Genomic DNA, 6,078 nt, shown 5'->3' on the forward strand with positions numbered 1-6,078 from the left:
TTCTGTCCACTTTCTCTAAAGACCTACATTCTAGAAAGGGGAAAATGCCTATCTTCAGAGTGCCCAGCCATACTGGGGGAACATATATTATATATATGATATCTCATATCTTCCCTTCAGGTTGCTCAGCCTAGGGTCTATAGGGATAGGCTCTTTAGTGGCCTATACAAAGTCCTGGTTAGGTATAGAAATGGCTCTTATAGGTGGTTTTGGATTGCTTAGCTGGGGTTCTTTATCTACCTAACTTTTGACTGTGGGAGTGGTGATTTAATTTCTTTTTTTGTGCCAATTTAAATAGTTTTATTATTCCATGTTACTTGTTTTGGGTCCCTGTGGAACAATGCTATACCCTCTACTTTGACTTAATCGACCTCTTCAATGGTGGGGCCTGAAGAAGCACCACCAGATGGAGGAGCTCCTCCACCAGGGAAGCCACCAGGCATTCCTCCAGGCATGCCACCAGCACTCTGGTACAGCTTGGTGATGATAGGGTTGCAGACCTTCTCCAGTTCTTTCTGCTGATGCTCAAATTCTTCCTTCTCCACAGTCTGGTTCTTATCCAGCCAGCTGATGATTTCATTGCACTTGTCAAGAATCTTCTGTTTGTCTTCATCATTGATCTTGCCTTGAAGTTTCTCATCCTCAACAGTTGCTTTCATGTTGAAAGCATAAGACTCCAGCGAGTTCTTAGAGGAAACCTTATCTCTCTGCTTCTCATCCTCAGCTTTGTACTTCTCAGCTTCTTGGACCATGCGCTCAATATCCTCCTTACTCAAGCGGCCCTTGTCATTGGTGATGGTGATCTTGTTCTCCTTTCCTGTGCTCTTATCTATAGCAGAAACATTGAGGATTCCATTGGCATCAATGTCAAAAGTAACCTCAATCTGAGGAACCCCACGGGGTGCTGGAGGTATGCCTGTGAGCTCAAACTTCCCAAGCAGGTTGTTGTCCTTGGTCATGGCCCTTTCACCTTCATACACCTGGATGAGTACACCTGGCTGGTTGTCAGAGTAGGTGGTGAAAGTCTGGGTCTGCTTGGTGGGAATGGTGGTATTGCGCTTGATGAGGACAGTCATGACTCCACCAGCAGTTTCAATCCCAAGGGAAAGAGGAGTGACATCCAAGAGTAGCAAATCCTGAACATTCTCAGACTTGTCTCCAGATAGAATGGCTGCCTGGACAGCTGCACCATAGGCAACAGCTTCATCGGGGTTAATGCTCTTATTCAGCTCTTTTGCATTGAAGAAGTCTTGCAGAAGTTTCTGGATCTTGGGGATTCTGGTAGAACCACCCACCAGGACAATATCATGGATCTGTGACTTGTCTAGTTTGGCATCTCGAAGGGCCTTCTCTACAGGGTCCAGTGTGCCACGGAACAGGTCAGCATTCAACTCCTCAAATCGAGCACGGGTAATGGAGGTGTAGAAGTCAATTCCCTCATAGAGAGAATCAATCTCAATACTGGTCTGCGTGCTGGAGGAGAGGGTGCGCTTGGCCCGCTCACAGGCAGTGCGGAGACATCTGACAGCTCTCTTGTTCTCACTGATGTCCTTCTTGTGCTTTCGCTTAAACTCAGCAATGAAATGGTTGACCATTCGGTTGTCAAAGTCTTCTCCGCCCAAGTGGGTGTCTCCAGCTGTTGATTTGACTTCAAAAATTCCATCCTCGATAGTGAGGATTGACACATCAAAAGTGCCACCTCCCAAGTCAAAAATGAGCACATTCCTTTCAGCCCCGACCTTCTTCTCTAAGCCATAGGCAATAGCAGCAGCAGTTGGCTCATTGATAATTCGAAGTACGTTGAGGCCAGCAATAGTTCCAGCATCTTTTGTTGCCTGTCGCTGAGAGTCATTGAAGTAAGCTGGCACGGTGACCACGGCATTGGTAACAGTCTTTCCAAGGTAAGCTTCTGCAATTTCCTTCATTTTTGTCAGAACCATTGAAGACACTTCCTCAGGATAGAAACTTTTTGTCTCCCCTTTGTATTCGACTTGGACCTTGGGCCTGCCTGCATCGTTCACCACCATGAAGGGCCAGTGCTTCATGTCAGATTGAACAAACAGCATCATCGAACCTACGTCCGATCAGACGTTTGGCATCAAAAACTGTGTTGGTGGGGTTCATTGCAACCTGATTCTTGGCCGCATCCCCAATTAATCGTTCTGTGTCAGTGAAAGCAACATAGCTCGGCGTGGTGTGGTTACCCTGGTCATTGGCAATTATTTCCACCTTTCCATGCTGGAAGACACCCACACAGGAGTAGGTGGTGCCAAGATCAATGCCAACTGCAGGTTCCTTAGACATGGTTGCTTGCGTGTAGGCCCAGCTGTGCTGATGACGAGACCACACAGAGACCCCCGAGAGCTGGCTCCGTGTTCAATGAGCGATTTCATTTCTTCTGTTCTAGATATCTTAATAGGTTTCAGTCTTTTGGGGGCTGAAATTCTTTCCCCACATTCTTTGTCCTATCAGACAGACCACCAATCGTATTAAATCCAAGAGACTGACCATATACCTATCACATTTATCATTAAGTCCTAGTGATACTATCACTTTATCTCTAGAACTGGTTTTGTCCTTCTTTACCAGCTGCACCATTGCTTCTACACTGGCTGCCCCTCCGTGCCATCAGTGTTCTTCGACACTTTCTGCCACTGCTGTTTACTTTTTTGATTACTTGCAACTTGCAACAAAACGGCAAGATTCAGGAGGGCAGGAATTTTGTCTGTTTCGTTGTTGTATCCCTTGCATACAGCACACTGCTCAAAGGGTGCTGGGCTCTCAAGGCTTCGTTTCTGAAAGAATGATTCAATGGTTGAACCTAATTCACATACGGTGGAGGCTGGGAGATAAAGTCTCTAACACTGTCTTCCACATAGCAAAGTTATTGTGGAATACCAGTTGGAGAAATGATTATTTCTTTTGCTCAAGGCCATACAGCTAATTAGTGTCCATACTTAAGACTGCTTGCTTCAGTTGATTTTTTATCTTTTAAGTTCAGGCTGTACCCTAGACCAATTAAAGTAAAACTTGTAGAAATGACAGACATTGTTTTTTTTTTAAGTCTCCTAAGTGATTTTGATAAGTAGGCAAGTTTGAGAACCATATTAAATCATGAAATAGGGTCAAGGTAACAACACACCCCTCTCATTCTACATCTAATAGACAAAAAACATTTGGGAAAAATCAAAGACATATTTGGAAACAACAATGAAAGAAAAGAAACATGTGCTCGTTCGGGACCACACTACCGTAAGAACTAGCATGTGTTAATCTCCAAAAGTGAGCTCTGAAGTCAGAGAAATGGTTTTATAAGGTGGGTGTAGGCATTAGAATAAAATAAATAATGGAAATATATTTGAGTCTAGTAACTAAGAAGCTATTGCCTAATAACCTGCTTAGACCTCAGGAAAGTGATTCCAGAGTTTTTAAGAAGGGTTCTTTGTGTGCATCATTTAAAATGGGCAAAATTCCAGCTGTGTTTATGAAAGGAGACTTTTTTGGATGTTAAAGGATAAAAAGCTGCAGGAGGCCTTCTCTATAAAAAACAGCATGGCAGAGAGCAGCCATATTTTGTGGTTCATTTCATTCTAGAATCACCAAGGCCTTTGGTCAAGGCCTGTTATTTTGGAACTGATGATTGCAAACTAGGGGAGTAGGGCTTGCAAGAGAAGTGAGAAAAGAAAGGATGGCTGGCTTGCCTAAGGAATGCTTTAAGTCAAGGGAAATCTCTAGAAGAAATGTTCTGCTTAGGGCTTCCAATTTTGAGTCTCAGGCTCTACCCTTTGGATAGTACTCTAACCATAGGGTACTAATTTTATACAATTAGAACCCTTTCAGTGATAACTTCTTAATGAAACAGAGTATTTCTTAGACTATAAGGAAACACCAAAGTAAACCACCACCTAGAAGTCCAGAATTGGATTTTCTTTTTTTAATTGGATTTTTTATTTGCATTTCAAATGTTATCCCCCTTCTGGGTTCTCTCTCCATAAACCCCCTATCCCATTTCCCCTCCTCCTTCTTCTATGAGGGTGTCCCTCCTCCCCAGCAACCTACCCCTTCCCATGTCCCTCTTCTGACATTCCCCTACGATTGAGCCTTGGCAGGACCAAGGGCTTCCCCTCCCATTGGTGGACAACAAGACCATCTTCTGCTACATATGCATTTGGAGGCTGGAGCCATAGGTCTGTCCGTGGATGGTGGTTTAGTACCTAGGAGCTGGGGTTGGTTGATATGGGGTTGCAAACCCCTTCAGCGTTTTCAGTCCTTTCTCTAACTCCTCCACTGGGGACTCTGTTATCAGCTCAATGGTTGGCTTCAAGCTTCCACCTCTGTACTTGTCGTGCTCTAATATTAGGATTATTTGATTATTTGATCCTCTCAGGAGACAGCTATATCAGGCTCCTGTCAGCTTGCACTTCTTGGCATCAGCAATATTGTCTGGGTTTGGAGTCTGTATATGGGCTTGATCCCCACATGGGCCAGTCTCTGGAAGGCCTTTCCTTTAGTCTCTGCTCCCAACTTTGTCTCAGTATTTCTTCCTTCAGAGAAGCTGCTATGAGCATAGTGGAGCATGTGTCTTTTTTATATGTTGGGGCATCTTTTGAGTTTATGCCCAAGAGAGGTATAGCTGGGTCCTCAGGTACTTCAATGTCCAGTTTTCTGAGGAACCTCCAGACTGATTTCCAGAATGGTTGTACCAGTCTGCAACCCCAACAACAATGGAGGAGTGTTCCTCTTTCTCCACATCCTCACCATCATCTGCTGTCACTTGGATTTTTGATCTTAGCCATTCCCATTGGTGTGAGGTGAAATCTCAGGGTTGTTTTGATCTGCATTTCCCTGATGACTAAGGATGTCGAGCATTTCTTTAGGTGCTTCTCAGCCATTCGATATTCCTCAGCTGAGAATTCTTTGTTTAGCTCTGTACCCCATTTTATTACGATTATTTGATTCTCTGGAATCCAACTCTTAAGTTCTTTGTATATTTTGGATATTAGCCCTCTCTTCAGTGTAAGATTGTTAAAGATCTTTTCCCAATCTGTTGGTTGCCGTTTCGTCCTAATGACGGTGTGCTTTGCCTTCCAGAAGCTTTGCAGTTTATGAGGTACCATTTGTCGATTGTTGATCTTAGAGCATAAGCCACTGGCGTTCTGTTTAGGAAAATTTCCCATGTACCTATGTGTTCAAGATTCTTCCCCACTTTTTCTTCTGTTAGTTTGAGTGTATCTGGTTTGATGTACAGGTCCTTGATCCACTTGGACTTAAGCTTTGTACAGGGCGATAAGAATGGGTCGATTGTGTGCGTTCATTTCTGGGTCTTCAATTCTATTCCATTGGTCTATCTGTCTGTCTCTGTACCAATACCGTACAGTTTTTATCACTATTGCTCTGTAATACAGCTTGAGGTCAGGGATAGTGATTCCCCCAGAAGTTCATTTATTGTTGAGGATAGTTTTTGCTGTCTTGGATTTTTTGATTTTCTAAATGAATTTCCAAATTGGTCTTTCAGGTTTTATTAAGAATTGAGTTGGAATTTTGATGAGGATTACATTGAATCTATAGTTTGCTTTTGGCAAGATGGCTATTTTTACTATATTAATCCTGCCAATCCATGAGCATGGGAGATCTTTCCATCTTCTGAGATCTTTGATTTCTTTCTTCAGAGACTTGAAGTTCTTATCATACAGATCTTTCTCTAGGTTAGCGTTACACCAAGGTGTTTTATATTATTTGTGGCTATTATGAAGTGTGTCATTTCTCTAATTTCTTTCTCAGCCTGTTTATCCTTTGAGTAGTGGAAGGCTACTGATTTGTTTGAGTTAATTTTATATCCAACCACTTTGCTGTAGTTGTTTATCAACTTTAGGAGTTCTGTGGTGGAACTTTTGGGGTCATATAAGTATACTATCATATCATCTGCAAATAGTCATATTTTGACTTCTTCCTTTACAATTTGTATCCCTTTGACCTCTTTTTATTGTCTGATTGCTCTGGCTAGGACTTCGAGTACTATATTGAACAGGTGGGAGAGAGTGGGTAGCCTTGTCTAGTCCCTGGTTTTAGTGGGATTGC

At 42.9% G+C, this 6,078-nt stretch overlaps 1 pseudogene; it reads right to left on the bottom strand.

Annotated features, from left to right (window-relative positions):
* Positions 1-271: 271 nt before the first annotated feature.
* On the bottom strand, positions 272-3,965 carry Hspa8-ps23 (heat shock protein family A (Hsp70) member 8, pseudogene 23; annotated as a pseudogene).
* Between the last annotated feature and the right edge of the window lie 2,113 nt (positions 3,966-6,078).

This window comes from Rattus norvegicus, chromosome X (assembly GCF_036323735.1).
Source record: "Rattus norvegicus strain BN/NHsdMcwi chromosome X, GRCr8, whole genome shotgun sequence".
NCBI classification, from domain to species: Eukaryota; Metazoa; Chordata; class Mammalia; order Rodentia; family Muridae; genus Rattus; species Rattus norvegicus.